We start from the raw sequence: 17362 nt of genomic DNA, 5'->3' as shown, positions 1-17362 counted from the left end.
CAATGGAAAGGGTGCGCAACTTGGGTGTTCTCCTGGATGGACGGCTGTCGTTTGAAGATCATCTGGCGTCTCCAGGAGAGCTTTTTACCAGGTGTGCCTGGTTCGCCAGTTGCGCCCCTTCCTTGACCGGGAGGCCTTATGCACGGTCACTCACGCTCTTGTCACCTCTCGCTTGGATTATTGCAATGCTCTACATGGGGCTCCTTGAAATGCACTCAGAGGCTTCAGTTAGTTCAGAATGCAGCTGCACGGGTGATTGAGGGAGCCACGTGGCTCCCATGTAACACCGCTCCTGCAGACTGCAGTGGCTACCTGTGGTCTTTCGGGTGCACTTTAAGGTTTTGGTTACCACCTTTAAAGCGCTCCATGGCTTAGGGCCCGGGTACTTACGGGACCGCCTGCTGTTACCTTACGCCTCCCACCGACCCGTACGCTCTTACAGAGGGTCTTCTCAGGGTGCCGTCCGCCAAGCAAGGGGAAAACGCACTTATTCATTCAAGCGGGATTGGCTTAAATTTTTAATTAACTTTTTAATTGGGGTTACTATTTTATGAATTTTAATGTTTTAAATTTAATTATTTTAAATTTTGGCCATTTATGGAATATGTTTTTTAAGTCTTTGTTTTAATTGTATATTGTACTGTTTTAAAATTGGTTGTACACCGCCCTGAGTCCTTCGGGAGAAGGGTGGTATAAAAATCTAAATAAATAAATAAATAAAATAAGTATACCTATTGAACAGGATGTAGACTTGCCACCTACTCTATTTCAGAGATCTGTTTGTTACATAATTTTAAAAGAATGTTCCCTTTCAAGTTACAATCCCTTAGGATAATATAGTCCATAAATGCAAAAGGCAATTTTAATTGCACTTGCCATCTGTATATGCTGCATACATCTCTGGTGTCAGCATGCGAGGAACCCATCTTGCACAAACCTTCCGATACTGAAGAATATCAATCATGTGTCCCACACGTTCCTGTGAAATGCCAAGCTTGGCAGCAATTTCTCTTTGAGTGATCTGCCGATTGTCCTTGATCAGTTCATCAACCTTTTTCACATGAAACTGATCAGTGGCCGTCACTGGTCTTCCACTGCGTTCTTGATCACATAAATCAGTTCTTCCTGGTTTACCACCTTTACATTTTTTGGCCCAGCGACGCACAGTACTCACATCCACACAATCATCACCATAAACAGCAAGCATTTGGCGGTGAATTTCAATTGGAGGAATTCCTTCAGCAGTCAAAAATTCAATCACCGCACGTTGTTTAAAGCGTACTGAGGAATATTCAGTGAAGGCTTCCATTTCACAAGCAACAGCAACACAACCTTTTCTCACAGCAACTTCCCACCAATGGAGGTGAAAGAACAGATGCCAAAGAATATATCGGAGCTTCTGACACAGGACTGGATTTTGGAGGCATCCCTTTTCATCCAACCCTCACGGTACCCAACACAACAACATCCATCAGCTCTTAGCCGCAGCAACCACCGGTCTCGATTATGTCGTAGGTTTGCCATCCACTCTATTCCAGGAACCTGTTACATAAAATTGAAACGGAGGGTTTCTTTTCCAACGTACCAAAAAAATGCAGCTTGCTCTTTTTATAGTGAAGGACAACATAGTCCATAATGCTATGGGTCGCTTCAACTACACTTCCACCTATATCCTTTGCAAAAGTGCAAAAATCTCGCAAGTTATGTTGAAAAGGGCAGCATGTCAGGTTGCTTTTTCAGGAAAAGAAAAGAAAGGCAACGCGCGGAATGAGACATTCGGCAGAAACGACACAACCATCTTTACCAAGACAAGCTGCGTCTGAAAGCGGCCGTGAATTCTAGGAATCCCGGGTTTCAAGAGGCAGAAGACAAAGGCTGAAGCAACCCCGTCACAACAGGACCAAAGTGCTCGCTGTGCATTATACGGACCGCCCCCGCCCCGCCGAGATAGGAAAACCCACATCCCCACAAACCACAGGAAAGGCAACCCCGTCAAGCGACGCCTCACCCGCCAGGAAAACGCGCCGACCCCGCTCGCCCACGCTCCTTTTATAGCCTCGGTGTTTTGGTCCATGCTCGATCCCGGGCGTTTTAATTCATGCTCGATCCGGCTAAGAGCGCGGCACGGAGCGAGCGTCCGTGCGCCTGCGCGACCGGTTTAGGCGGTAGGAAGTAGGACCGCGCGCGCGATTTGAGAGATAACGGATCTCGCGAGAGGCTGACATTAAATACCCCTCCTGCGCGGGTCCGGCCTTCTATTCTATCGCACGTAAGTAGGTGGCGGTGCTGTTCGGGCGATATCCGCCGCCATCACTTTCGGGGCCGCGGCGCTGGGTCCGGTTCTGGGGACCAGCTGGAAGTTTCTCCGTCGTCCGAAGAGCGGGATTGCGAGGGGGCGGTTTCCCCGCTTTCGATGAGGGCGGATGGAATCCGCTGTGGAGGATCCCGGAAGTCGTGCCGCTCCGCCGCTCAGGAGCTCATGCCGCGCACGTGGCCTCGGCAGCCCTGCGCGAATCGGCGGGAGGAGGGAGGCGGGGGGCTGGGGGCTCGGACGCCGCTTCTCTCTGAAGGGTTCCTCGGCCACAGAAGAGCCCCGAAGCGCTCGGACGGCCTTCCCCTCGGTGCCGCCTGGCCTGCGGAGCCTGGAGGCCTCTGCAGCGCTTGCCCGGCCCCTGCTGGTCTTCCCGTCTGCCTGCCTGTCGGGGTTTGGTTCGCAGAGGAATCCCTCCCTTCTGCGCTTGTTTCAGGGCCACTTCAGGATGGGAAGAGGACTTGGGACGCGGCTCTGCACAGACGGAGGCGGATTTGGGTTTCGGGCCGGTTCTTCTGCTGGGTCGTTTTTGCCTCCTGCGGCACCCTTCGTTAGCCTGCCGTCTCCTGAAATAATGCCGTTTTTCTTCTTCCCCCCAGCAAATGGCGGATGACGCCGGTGCTGCGGGAGGGGCAGGGGCAGGAGGAGGAGGAGGAGCTGCCGCCGCTGCCGCCACCACCAGGGGAGGCTTCCGAGGTGGCTTCGGCAGTGGAGGCCGCGGCCGTGGGAGGGGCCGGGGCCGTGGTCGGGGCCGCGGTCGCGGGGCTCGAGGCAAAGCTGAGGACAAAGAAGTGAGTAGAATTCCCCTGTTACCCTTTTTGAAGTCTGGAGAAAGTGGCCTGTAATTTCATTGAAACAAATGGAAATGGCTTTTCTACATGTAGTTCCAGGCGTGCCGTTCTGGACTTTTAGGAATGCTGATTATGTTTTCATTTTTATTAGGATTGAATAAATCAAAGTCAGAATACTTGTCTGCAACGGGCAACCAACAAATCTAATCCAGCAAGCCCTCTGGATGTATACACTAGTCTGGTCTGTTTCAAGCCAGACAGAATTCAGCAGAGGCCACTATAGTTAGAGAACCTTTAGTTATGTTAATACATTTGTCTCCATTTATGACAGTTACAGAAATTAAAGGTTCTGATTGATTCCTGTAGAACAGATCTGGACTTGGTTCTCTGGGATCAAGTGCAACATATAATTGGGTATCACCTGTATAACAAAGAAAACATGCAAATAGGAAGGAAGAGTGGATTGTTAAAATTATTATTATTATTATTATCATTATCATTATCATTATTATTATTTATTAGATTTCTAGACCGCCCTTCTCCCGAAGGACTCAGGGATGTGTACAGCCAAGATAAACCATATACAATTAAAAATGAATTAAGAAACTTATTATACAGATGGCCGAGAAATTAAAATATTTAAAATCTAAAACCCCAATTTAAAACATAAATAGAATTTAAAATTTAAAAAGAAAAGCCTTAAGCCAGCCCCGCACAAATGAACAGATGTGTTTTCAATTCACGACGAAAGGTCCGAAGGTCAGGTATTGGGCGTAAACCAGGGGGAAGCTCGTTCCAGAGAGTAGGAGCCCCCACAGAGAAGGATCTCCTGGGGCCGCCAGTCGACATTGTTTGGCGGACGGCACCCTGAGAAGTCCCTCTCTGTGTGAGCGTACGGGTCGGTGGGAGGCATGGGGTAACAGCAGGCGGTCCCGTAAGTACCCAGGCCCCAAGCCATGGAGCGCTTTGAAGGTGGTAACCAAAACCTTGAAATGCACCCGAAAGGCAACAGGTAGCCAGTGCAGTCTGCGCAGAGGAGAGTGTTACATGGGAGCTACATGGAACTCCCTCAATCACCCGTGCAGCTGTGTTCTGGACCAACTGAAGCCTCCGAGTGCATCTCAAGGGGAGCCCCATGTAGAGAGCATTGTAATAATCCAGGCGAGAGGTAACGAGAGCATGAGTGACTGTGCATAAAGCATCCCGATCGAGGAAGGGGCACAACTGGCGAACCTGGTGAAAGGCTCTCCTGGAGACGGCCATCAAATGATCTTCAAACGACAGCCGTGCATCCAGGAGAACACCCAAGTTGCGCACCCTTTCCCTTGGGGCCAATAACTCGCCCCCGACAGTCAGCTGCGGCTGCAGCTGACTATCGGGGTGCTGGCATCCACAGCCACTCCGTCTTGGAGGGATTGAGCTTGAGTCTGTTCCTCCCCATCCAGACCCATACGGCTTCCAAACACCGGGACAGCACTTCGACAGCTTCGTTGGTGTGGCCCGGGGTGGAAAAGTACAGCTGAGTGTCGTCAGCGTACAGCTGATATCTCACCCCGAAGCCACTGATGATCTCACCCAACGGCTTCATATAGCTGTTGAACAGGGGGGCGAGAGAATCGACCCCTGCGGCACCCCACAAGTAAGGTGCCTTGCGGTCGACCTCTGCCCCCGTCAACACCGTCTGCGACCGGTCAGAGAGATAGGAGGAGAACCACCGATAAACGGTGCCTCCCACTCCCAACCCCCGCAACCGGCGCAGCAGGATACCATGGTCGATGGTATCAAAAGCCGCTGAGAGATCTAACAAGACCAGAGCAGAGGAATAACCCCTGTCTCTGGCCCTCCAGAGATCATCCACCAACGCGACCAAAGCTGTCTCCGTGCTATATCCGGTTCGGAAGCCGGACTGGAACGGGTCTAGATAGACAGCTTCATCCAGGTATTGGGGTAGCTGCTGTGCCACAGCACTCTACAACCTTCGCAATAAAGCGAAGGTTGGAGACCGGACGGTAATTACCTAAAATAGCTGGGTCCAGGGAAGGCTTCTTGAGGAGGGGTCTCACCACCGCCTCCTTGAAGGCGGTAGGGAAAACCCCCTCCAACAGAGAAGCGTTGATAATCCCCTGGAGCCAGCCTCGTGTCACTTCCTGTGAGGCCTGCACCAGCCAGGAAGGGCACGGGTCCAGTAAACGTAGTGGTGTGCAGCCTCCCCAACAACCTGTCCACGTCCTCGGAGGCCACAGGGTCAAACTCATCCCAAACAATCTCCACAAGACGCGACTCCGCCCTCTCATCCAGATCATCCCAATTTCAGTCCAAGCCATCCCGGAGCTGAACGATTTTGTCGTATAGATAACCACTAAACTCGGCACGTCCCTGCAACGGGTCGTCCCGCCCCTCCTGATGAAGGAGAGAGCGGGTCACCCGAAACAGGGCGGCCAGGCGGTTATCTGCCGACGCAGTGAGGGTGAAAGCGTAGGAACGATTCGCCTCCTTCATTGCCACTAGGTAGGTCTTTGAATAAGACCTAACCAGTGTTCGGTCAGCTTCGGAACGGCTGGACCTCCAAACACTCTAGGCGTCTTCTCCGGCGTTTCATCTCCCTCTACCCCTCGGAAAACCAGGGGGCCGGCTGAGATCTGCGCCGGGTCAGAGGCCGCAAGGGCACAACACAGTCCAAAGCTCCAGCCGCGGCCCGTTCCCAGGCCGCAACTAGTTCTTCAGCCGTACCGTGGGCCAGGTCCTCAGGAAATGGCCCAAGCTCCATCAGGAACCTCTCCGGGTCCATCAGGAACCTGGGACAGAACCAACGTATTGGTTCCATCTCCCTGCGGTGGTGGGTAGCGGTCCGAAAGTCCAGGCGAAGGAGAAAATGATCTGACCATGACACTGGTTTTGTTTCTAATACATCTAATTCCAGATCATTTAGCCACTGTCCAGAGATATAAATTAGATCCAGTGTGCCTCCCCCAGTGTTTGTAGGGCCATCAATTACTTGAATCGGGTCCAAGGCCGTCATGGAAGCCTGGAACTCTCGAGCCGTCGTGGATGACAAGCCGGTCGATGGCAGGTTAAAGTCCTCCATTACTATAAGTCTGGGGGTCTCAACCGCCACCCCGGCGAGCACCTCCAGCAACTCGGGCAGGGCTGTAGTCACGCAGCAAGGAACCAGGTACGCGATCAACAAACCCAACTGGTTCCTATGGCCCCACTTCACAAAGAGGGATTCAAAATGCATACGGTCCTGCAAGTACTATGTATTATCTTGTTAAAATTGTAACTAGGCTCCTACTGGTTGCCTTTTATATATGAAACTTAAGTTATTGCTGAAGAAAGTTTGAGTTCTTTAATAAACTCGGTTCTATTTTTGCAGTGGATGCCTGTGACCAAATTGGGCCGACTGGTAAAGGACATGAAGATCAAATCTCTAGAAGAGATCTACCTTTTCTCTCTTCCAATCAAGGTATTACTCTTAAAAACTTGGAGAACTCATTACTTTCCCAGGGGATAACAAATAGCTGCAGGGATGGGGACAGGGTAAGCACATTTGTGTATTAACTCAATAAAATTGGTGAAACAATTCAGACAAAATTGGAAAGAAATTATTCTCTTTAAGTTATTGTTGCATGGAGTATTATTTAGTTTTGGGTTTTAAAAGGAGCTAGAGAAAATCCATTTTAGTGAGAGCTTGTTTGGAACTACAGATCAACTTCTAGTCCTACCTTAATTTTGAAAATCATCTGGATGACTTGGCCAGTTACTTTCAGCCCTAGGAAGAACCTACTGGCAGGCCACTCCCAAAAATATTGCAAAGGAAATTGTATCTACTTGTTCTTGAGGTCTGCAGAAACCAGGATTGACTTGAAAACCAAGTCAACGAGAGAGTTGATGCTATTGTGAAATTTCTTGCAGTACAGAGAGGTGTTTTATTGTATATTGATTTTTCAGGAGTCTGAAATCATTGACTTCTTCCTGGGTTCCTCGCTGAAGGATGAGGTTTTGAAAATCATGCCAGTGCAGAAGCAAACAAGGGCAGGCCAGCGCACCAGATTCAAGGTAACCTCAGCTGCATTTTGCTTCCTGTGCTTGGGAGATGTAGTTTCTGTGGCAATAGAAATTTCTGATGTGGTTTCTAGCTAAACCGCCCTCCTTTTTTCTTGGTATGTTTACTTTGCTCTTAAAGCAAACTTCCCAGTCTGGGATTCATTTGGTTCATTTAATGAGCATCAAGTCGGGAAAGTAAGCAAGCTTGTTTGTTCGATGTAAATAATGAACTTTTCCTGATATCTGAAGGATATTCGGAAGGAACATACGTGATTTTGGAACCACTGAATCATATCTTTTAAAAATCCTGAAGCACTGGGGACTGGAATTAGCAAAAGTACTCCAGAATTCCAAAACCATTATGCGAGACTTGCATTCTTGCATTGGCTATAGTATACTTCAATAAGTATTTGACAGAGTAAATCACAATCTACTTCTTGGTAAGAGAACAATGTGAGATAGGCAGCTTCACCATCAGAGGATTAACTGGCTGACCACCCGCATTCAGCATGTGGTCCTCAACGGAACTCTATTGACCTGGAGGGAAGCATGCAGTGGGGTATCCCAAGGCTCTGTCTTAGGCCCAGGACTCTTCAACATCTTCATCAATGATCCAGATGAGAGGATAGAAGGGAAACAATCAAAATCAAAAATGCAGATAAAAACCAACCTGGAAGAAATAGCAAACCTATTAGATTCAGAAGGACCTTGATAGACTTGAACAGCAGAGGGAGAGAGTGAGATCTAGGAGTCCTAGTGGACAAACAAATATAGGCCAGCAGTGGGCTGCAGCTGTCAGAAAAGCCAATGCAATCCTAGGTTGCATCAACAGAGGGATAGAGTCAAGATCGTGTGAAGTGTTATACTGCACTAGTAAGACCACACTTGGAATGTTGCATTCAATGGTGACTGCTCTTTTTGTACTCAAAAAGATGTTGACTCTCTAAAAAGTGCAGGAAGAGCAACAAAGATGATTAAAGGACTGGAGGATAAAGCGTACAATGAATAGTTGGGAACTGGGTATTTCTCGTCTAACAAAGAAAACGACTAAGGTAACATGATAGTCCTCCAGTACGTGAGGGGCTGTCAAAGAGAAGAGACGGTTGACCTGTTCTCCAAAGCACCTGAGATCAGAACAAGGAGTAATGGATGGAAACGTAACAGATCCAACCGAGAATTAAGACGGAATTCCCTTCCAGTGAGAACGTTCAGTGAAACGGCAGGGCCTGCAAGATGGTGGCGGCCTTGTGCTGTGGAATTGGGGTGGCTGGCCACAGCTTGGAGTGCCCCTGAGCTGACAGAGTCCTGGGAGCAACAGTGGAGAGCTGAGACTGTTGAAAGCCTCAACCTCTACATCAGCCACTGCTGGAGGAGGCTGTGCGCCAAAAAGGCTACTTTGGGCGGGTTGTCAAGTACCCGGATTCTGACCACAAGGGCACTGTGGTGCCCATAACATGGGGGCCACGGTAAGTCTCATTCTTTCATACTGCTGTTATTTCAAATGGTTGCTGAATGAATGATCAGAACCCAAGGACTGCCTGTGATAAGCTGTGCTCCGTATCAGATGTTTGCAGAGTTCAAGCTGGGCTGGCTGTCAGGGTGGTTGGTGCCTATGTGTGTACTTATGACAAAGGAGTGCTTGCATTTTTGCTGTGGAATTATGTTATCTCTTTTTCTCCTTAGGCCTTTGTTGCAATTGGGGATTACAATGGTCATGTTGGTCTCGGGGTTAAGTGCTCTAAAGAAGTTGCCACGGCCATTCGTGGGGCCATCATCCTGGCGAAACTCTCCATCGTGCCAGTGAGGCGAGGCTATTGGGGAAACAAGATTGGCAAGCCTCACACTGTGCCTTGCAAGGTAACGCTTCTAGTGTTGTGGAGCTTTTGCGTTGGCTGAAAAGCAAGAGCACTTAGACTTCTATACCGCTTGGCAGTGTTTTATAGCCCTGTTGCCTCCCACACATACATAACCTGGGTCCTCATGAACTACTTTACTATGTGAACCTCTGTCTGGCTTGTATTTGTAGGTGACAGGCCGGTGTGGGTCCGTCCTGGTTCGCCTCATTCCCGCCCCACGTGGCACAGGGATTGTGTCTGCCCCCGTTCCCAAGAAGCTACTGATGATGGCGGGAATCGATGACTGCTACACCTCGGCCAGGGGCTGCACTGCTACCTTGGGCAATTTTGGTATGTCTTTGGGGATCTGAAGTAAATGGCTGTAATTTGGGAAATGGCAACCTTTTGCCACAGAATACTTAGCTTGCCAGTATCTTATTTAATTTATAGAACTGTCAATCTCAATAAATGTGGCTCTGGGTTGTATACAACCGAGCAAAGCAAATATTACAACCATTGAAAACTATTTTAAAGTGCAATTAACAATCTTGCAGGTTTGTCATAGGACCCCCAAAGACTATTTCTCCTTTCGCAGAACTCTACGTAATATATATGTCATTCTTGCTGTCATCTTGGCTTGTAGATGGCCAAGAGGAACTTGGTGTCATAGTTCTTAGTACTCAAGGGAACATATAGATCCACAATCTAAAATTCCAGAGCTTTATGCACCGTCTAGAACAAAGTTTCTCAGACCACGAAACTTGTTTTAAAATTCCCTGATCAACAAACAAATAGGCCTGGGGAAAAATGGCTGTGTTCAAGTTAACATTTTTAAGTCTCTCTTTGAACAATAAAGTTCTTGGAACATGGTTTGAAAAATCCTGCTGTAGGAACACCCCCAACATCCTGAAGTTACCTTCCAAATGGTAATTGTTCACATGTGTAGAGAAGCTCTTGAAAGCAGGAATTAAGTGTACATGAACAAGTCAAATCTAGTTTTTATTCTGGCTTTTGGAACACCAGCCATAGTATATCCCTCGGAAGCAAAGTGGAACCTGCAGCCCATAAAATAATGAGCACACCTTTCATATGAAACTGCAAGAGGAGATGAGGTGACCCAGGAGTGGAAGGCAGTCTGAATGCAGAGAGTGTTCAAGACTATCTCTTGCATGTTTGCAGGCTTCATGGCCTCAACCTCTAAAGCAGGGAGAGAGACATCGATAGATTTTGAATGTTATAGGTTAGTTTATTTTATTGAAGGGGACCTCCCCCTCACACTCCCCCTTGGTCATCTGTCAGGCTACTTGACAAACCAGGAGGGCCAGGATCTTATTCTGGCCTAGGCTTCATTAGAAATTAAACAACACACACTTAGTCCTGGCAAACCTCTAATTCATACGGCTGTAAATTACTTTCATTTACCTTCTGCAAGGCTTGATAAGCAGTCTTTCAGAAGAAGGTTATAAACACCCACCTATCTCACGTGGAACGCTGCCAAAGAGCTAATTTCCAGGCGCAGGGCAAGGCCAAACCAGTTATTTGAATTACCAAATATAAATGGCTGCTCTGTGGACTTGTTAAATAAATTGGTCAAATCCCAGCCTACCATCATTTTGCGCTGGTGTTTTGGTTCTTTGGAAATGTTCAGTTCTAGAAGTCTCTCAGCTCTGCTCAGTTGTACCTGACTCCAGTGGTGCAGCTGTCGTTTTCGAGAGGGAAAGCAAATGAGTTCAAATTTGCACGGCAGTGAGTCCAGCTGCAGTGGTCTCTCTGTTCCTTATCAAACTCAACAGGTTTGAATGTAGGAGTGTGCCTTATAAAGGAATACTAGCTGATCTTGGATTGCCCGGGTATTTATTTATTGCTGGCTCTGCCCCATGTACCTCTCTTCTCTCTCTCCACTCTATCTCCCTCCCCATCTCTGTATCCCCCACGCAGGCCATAAGGCACTCTTGCAGCACCTTGTGCAGCATAGTGAACTTTAGCATGCTTCACAATGGTGGAGGGTGGCGCAGAGTGACAATGCAATCCTGCCCCACTCGCCCCTAGCAACAGGACGCGGCTTACAACTCTGAGCCTGAAGCAGCAGGAAGGCTACCTTGAGCCCAAATGTGGCGTGAAGGCAAGTATAGGGCCACTTCGCTCCTGCACTAAGGCTCTGACCATCACATTTCCATGTCGTCCCCCCTCCCACCCCCGGCAGGTCTTCAGCCAAGCGCGGTGGGGCCAAGCTCCAGCCCAAAGTGGCAGGAGGCGAAGGCTGTCTTGAGCACAAATGTGGCGCAAAGACAAGTATAGAGCCGCTTCGCTTCTGCACTAAGGCTCCGGCGACCCTCTTCATCACCTCCTCTTGCGACCCCTGGCCGGCTGTGGCAGGGCCAGGAGAGTGCACTGTTACCATGGCGGCTCTACTGTGCTGTACAGTAGAAGCCATTTTAAGGTACAACAGGCTGTATCTTAACAACACACACCTAGGGGTGCTGGGGATGTCTTACCCCTACAGCATTTTTTCCCCAGATAGTAAGTCATCTGTGTACTACGTTTGGTTGAAATTGCTTGGTGTTCCAGAGTGATGCTGGAACATACATACATACATGCAGCCTTACATACATACATACATACATACATACATACATACATACATACAGCATTACATATACATATATATATGTAGGACTTTGGTTATTCGGGTTTTCTCCCGCGTAAAATTGGAAGTGTCTTGGCAACGTTTCGACATGCTTCTGGGAGCAATGTGTGATTGCAGCTGTTTCTTCCTTTTTTAACTGCTAGTGGGGGTTTGAACTGATTGGGTGGGGGCTTGGCTGTGCTCTGATTGGATGGGGGGGTTTGTGCTCTGATTGGATGGGGTGTGTCCTGTTTGGGTGGGGGCTTGGTTGTGCTCAGTTTAGTCTGAGTTGCAGGGGGATTTGAGCTGGTGAGCTGCATTGCTGTTGTTTGGCTTCGTGGTCGTGGTCGTGCTACATCTTCAGAGTGGGTGTCAGTCTGCTGCATGTATGGATTGGAGAGGTTTGAAATGGCTAATGTTGCAGCTGCGGTCTGGCTTCTGGTCCTTGGTCGTGCTTCATGCTCAGTGTGGGTTTGGGTCTGCTTTCTGGGTGGATGGTGGTGACATCCTGTGTGGACCTCGTGAGTGTGGGTCTGGTGTCATTCCTCGTGTTAGGGACTCGTTTGTCAATAAGGGCGGGTTTCCAAATGGCTGGTAGGCGGGAGGTATCATCTCGTTTGTTCATGCTGTGTGGGCGTTTTTCTATCTCGATGGCTTCTCTGATATTCTGTTGTTAAAGTGTTCGGTTTTGGCGATAGTTCTGGTCTTTTTAAAGTCAATATCGTGTGCTGTGGCTTTAAGGTGTTGGACCAGGGAAGAAGTTGGTTCCTCTTTTTTGACTGAGTTCTTGTGTTCTTCAATGCGTGCACTTATTCTTCTGTTGGTTTGTCCAGTGTATGTGGTATTGTCCAATGTATGTGGAGTACAACCAAGCCCCCCCCCCAAACAGGACACACCCCCAACCAATCAGAGCACAAAAAAAACCCCATCCAATCAGAGCACAGCCAAGCTCCCACCCAATCAGTTCAAACCCCCACTAGCAGTTAAAAAGGAAGAAACAGCTGCAATCACGCATTGCTCCCAGAAGCAAGCTGAAGCCTGAAGGTGACGAATGAGACTTCGTTGAAACGTCGCCAAGACACTTCCAATTTCTGGGAGAAAACCCAAATAACCAAAGTCCTACATACAAACACCATGAAAACCTCAGAAAACAAATACATATATATATATATAGAGAGAGAGATAAGATGATTATGAGTACTGAGGTGACTTCAATTTTATTTCAGCTAAAGCCACCTTTGATGCTATCTCCAAGACTTACAGTTATCTGACCCTGATCTCTGGAAAGAAACTGTCTTCACTAAATCTCCTTATCAGGTAAGGAAAATGTGGCATGAGGATTAGGGTTCTCCTCCCCTCACATATTATGCCTTTCCTTGGTGGAGCTCAATGAGACAGACATGGAGGCCCTCTCATTTTATCCTAACCCTGGGAGATGGTAAGTAATTGAACATAATTCCTGTCCGCCTTCTAGGTCTGTATTTTATGGGGAAAAATTGATGAATCTTTTCCCCTTTTCTACAGGAGTTCACTGATCATCTGGCGAAGACCCACACCACCAGAGTGTCTGTGCAAAGAACTCAGGCAGCTGCTGTGGCAACCACCTAAAAGATCCTGTACATTATCAATAAAGTAATCCTTCAGTTTTAAACCAATCTAGTACATGCTGTATTTTTCCTTGCGCAGGTTCCTTCATTGGGAGAAATGCCAATGTTCCAAAAAATGCATATTGAATATAAACAATATCCTTGAATAAGGAAGGTTTGGGGGATCTTCAGGAGTTGGGATTGTTTTGCTTGTATTGTTTCAGTGGTTGGCTGCAAGATTGGGTATCGGCAAGGTGAGAGGCCAAGAGAAGGACTTGCATGTTCTCTTTTCTCCCAAGCTTAGCTCTTGATGGTCCTCGCTGATGTACTCCTTGCCTTCTGCAGTGTCATCACTTTCCATCATTGGATTCTTCTCTGAACTTTCTTCGTCCTTGTCTCAGAATGTTCTGGGTTACCATAGGGACAGGAATTTTAAATGATTGAATTTTACTGGCCACATTTTACCGGATGCTCACTTAGTTAGGTTCACATTTGTTTCTCCCATCATTTGAAATACAGCTTCTCTCTCATTTGATCTCTAACAAACACTACCTCAACAAATTGAGCCAATGATCGATTTTATCTAGAGGCTTAAATTGTTGCAGGCTGACAGTAAGCCAAACTGCATTCTTTTAATTCACCCAGAGGATTAACCTACTCTTGGGGTTTTTGCAACCGTTAGAACCATGGCTAGCTCCGGTAAACACCAAGTGGAGCTGGAAGCTCTGGAACAGTGGTTCTCAACCTTTATAGTGCTGCAGCCCCTTTAATACAATTCCCCACGATGTGGCGACCCCAACCATAAAATTTATTTCATTTTGAAGACCCTCCGGCAGACTGGAAAGATGGGAAGTATGCAGCAGGTGGGGAAAGAGGAGCATCCAGAGGGTAGAGGCAGCAGGTCTCTTGGAATTCACCACAAATTGAGGGTGTTTTTTGGAGGCGGACACAACTGGCTGCGTGAGGCCCAGGCCACCAGCAGGGCTTTGCCCTGCACAATCCTAAGATCCAGTGTTAATACATTAAAGGATCCAGGTGGAAGACAAACAACAAGCACTTTGAGGAAAGAGAGAAAAAGGGGACTCCAACAAGGGAGAACAGACACTGGCTTTCTCTTGGCAACCTGCAGTTTGGAGCTGGTGAATATCTAAGAATACCTGGTTGGGAGAAAAGGTGAAAGAGTAGAATCCCCTTTCACAGCAGGTGACCTGGCGGAAGTGCAGAATGGAAGCAGAGTGTTGTGACCCAGGTTCCTGGACCCAGACTCCTGGACTCGGATGATTCAGAAAATGAGGGAGAAGACCTGGCAAGCCCTGCTTCTCTTGAGCCCTCTCCCTCCCTGGCACCCACTCAAAGGGAGGGGCGCAGGCCTGATTCTCCCGGGCCTTCTTCTGATTTGGCAACGCCCCAAGAACAGTTTTGGAGGGACGCAAGATTACGAAGGCTTGATCGGCGTGCGCATCAGCGGAAGAGTTGGGACAAAGCCAAGTCATAATTGTCATGCAGTGACATCTGCAGAGACTATAAATAGGAGGCGGGACTTCCTGGTTTTTTGTCTTGGACAAAGTAATGAATTTGGCGCGAGCTAATTCATGGAGGGAAGAATATATTCGTGAGTAATTCTGGCCTTATCTATAATTTCCTCGTTATCTCCAGAAACTTGGCAGGCCCGTGGGTAGACGTGGCCAGGACATGTATCTATGTAAATAAAAGGAAAAAAAAGGAAGGCCTCTGACGGACTCTTTGCTGGGAGTATTGGGGGAAGGGAAACAGAACATTTTGTCCCAAGACCTGACTAAAACATCTTCCACCAAAGATGGATCAGCAGCAGGTACAGCAGCAGTTAGAACAGCTCCAGCAGCAAGTGGCTCACTTGGCAGGCCAACTTGCTGCCAGGAATGTGCCTGCAGCCCCCCCCCATCCTCCCACTCCTCCTCCTCGTCGCAAGTGCCCGATAACCGTGCCGGATAAGTTTTCTGGGCAGCCTGAGATGTTCCCGACCTTCTTGGGACAGTGCCAGCTCTACATGGCTATGAGGCCAGAGGATTTCCCAGACGACCGGGCTAAGGTGGCCTTCGTGATTAACCTTCTTTCCGGCTCGGCTGCTCGATGGGCCACGCCCCTCTTGCTCCAGGACAGCCCCTGCTGGCGGACCAACAGCGTTTTGGCAGCACCTCGCACCATGTATGAGGACCCGTTCAATGCTGGCGGCAACCAGGAAGGAACTCCGTCAAGGGAAACGCCCCTGCAGGAGTACATCCGTCTTTTGTGCCAGGACTCTGACTGGAATGATGCAGCGCTGGTGACGCGTTCAGGAGGGACTCTCAGAGGAATTGCAAGAGAGCTGGCCCGCGTGGAGGCGCGGACCCTCGACAACTTGGTGCCCCTTTGTCTCGCCTCGATGCCCGTCTGCAACGGCGACCGTCCCGTCGCACTCCGGGACCCTCCGACATCTGCACCCCACTTCCTGCACCACCAGCACCCAGGGTCGCCCACGTTTTGTAACCGCTGCGGAAGAGCCCATGGAGTTGGGAGCGCCAGACCTCGCCTAACAGCCCAGGAACCGGGCGCCAAGGGGATTGTGCCTGTACTGTGGGGAGCCCGGCCGCCGCCGCTTCTTGCCCCAGAAAGTGGGGCACGCACGCTGGTCCCCGAATCACAGCGTGACCAATCGGGAAACAGAGCAGGCCCGACCTTGGGGAAACCCTAGGTCGGGCATGTACTAAGCCTCCACTGGACGTTGCAGAAGTAGACTCTGGGCCCCCTCGGCATCTGATTCTGGACACACGGATATGGTTGGGGAACCAGTCGGACGGGCTCCAGGCGCATGCGCTGGTGGACTCAGGGGCCACAACAAACTTTATGGACCAGGCCTTTGTGACCCAGTTTGCAGTCCCCGTGGTTCCGGTGGACCCTCCGATGCGGGTAGAGACAATTGATGGACGAGAACTGGTGTCCGGCCCCATTAAATTCGCCACCCAGCCTTTGCGCCTGGCTATTGGGGACCATGAGGAGGCGATCCAGTTTTATGTCACGGCGGACCTTCATTTTCCCTTGGTCCTTGGGTTGGCCTGGCTTCGGACCCACGATCCTCAGGTGGCCTGGTCGCGGAACGCCATCTCTTTCCCGAGTCTGCAGTGCGTCGATCACATCCGCCACACCTGTGCCGGCCAGAACGTCCCCACCGCTGCCATCACCTTGCCTCCTGAGCTGACGGACTTCGCCGACGTGTTCAGCGAGAAGGAGGCGGACCGACTACCCCCGCATCGGCCCTACGATTGCCCCGTGGACAATCAGACAATTCAGCCAAGCGCGGTGGGGCCAAGCTCCAGCCCAAAGTGGCAGGAGGCGAAGGCTGTCTTGAGCACAAATGTGGCGCAAAGACAAGTATAGAGCCGCTTCGCTTCTGCACTAAGGCTCCGGCGACCCTCTTCATCACCTCCTCTTGCGACCCCTGGCCGGCTGTGGCAGGGCCAGGAGAGTGCACTGTTACCATGGCGGCTCTACTGTGCTGTACAGTAGAAGCCATTTTAAGGTACAACAGGCTGTATCTTAACAACACACACCTAGGGGTGCTGGGGATGTCTTACCCCTACAGCATTTTTTCCCCAGATAGTAAGTCATCTGTGTACTACGTTTGGTTGAAATTGCTTGGTGTTCCAGAGTGATGCTGGAACATACATACATACATGCAGCCTTACATACATACATACATACATACATACATACATACATACATACATACATACAGCATTACATATATACATATACATATATATGTAGGACTTTGGTTATTCGGGTTTTCTCCCGCGTAAAATTGGAAGTGTCTTGGCAACGTTTCGACATGCTTCTGGGAGCAATGTGTGATTGCAGCTGTTTCTTCCTTTTTAACTGCTAGTGGGGTTTGAACTGATTGGGTGGGGCTTGGCTGTGCTCTGATTGGATGGGGGTTTGTGCTCTGATTGGATGGGGTGTGTCCTGTTTGGGTGGGGCTTGGTTGTGCTCAGTTTAGTCTGAGTTGCAGGGGATTTGAGCTGGTGAGCTGCATTGCTGTTGTTTGGCTTCGGTCGTGGTGTGCTACATCTTCAGAGTGGGTGTCAGTCTGCTGCATGTATGGATTGGAGGTTTGAAATGGCTAATGTTGCAGCTGCGGTCTGGCTTCTGGTCCT

At 49.3% G+C, this 17362-nt stretch overlaps 1 non-coding gene and 1 pseudogene across 1 annotated transcript; both read left to right on the top strand.

Annotated features, from left to right (window-relative positions):
* The first annotated feature begins 2910 nt into the window (after nt 1-2910).
* Nucleotides 2911-13262, top strand: LOC131184992 (small ribosomal subunit protein uS5-like; annotated as a pseudogene).
* LOC131185457 (small nucleolar RNA SNORA64/SNORA10 family) lies at nt 10637-10776 on the top strand. The gene has a single exon (XR_009152158.1). It is a non-coding gene; the product is annotated as a small nucleolar RNA SNORA64/SNORA10 family (small nucleolar RNA).
* Nucleotides 13263-17362: the final 4100 nt, after the last annotated feature.

Source organism: Ahaetulla prasina, chromosome 14 (assembly GCF_028640845.1).
Source record: "Ahaetulla prasina isolate Xishuangbanna chromosome 14, ASM2864084v1, whole genome shotgun sequence".
In the NCBI taxonomy this organism is placed as follows: Eukaryota; Metazoa; Chordata; class Lepidosauria; order Squamata; family Colubridae; genus Ahaetulla; species Ahaetulla prasina.
Note: the sequence above shows the minus strand (reverse complement) of the source record. Positions and strands in the feature narration are given on the sequence as shown.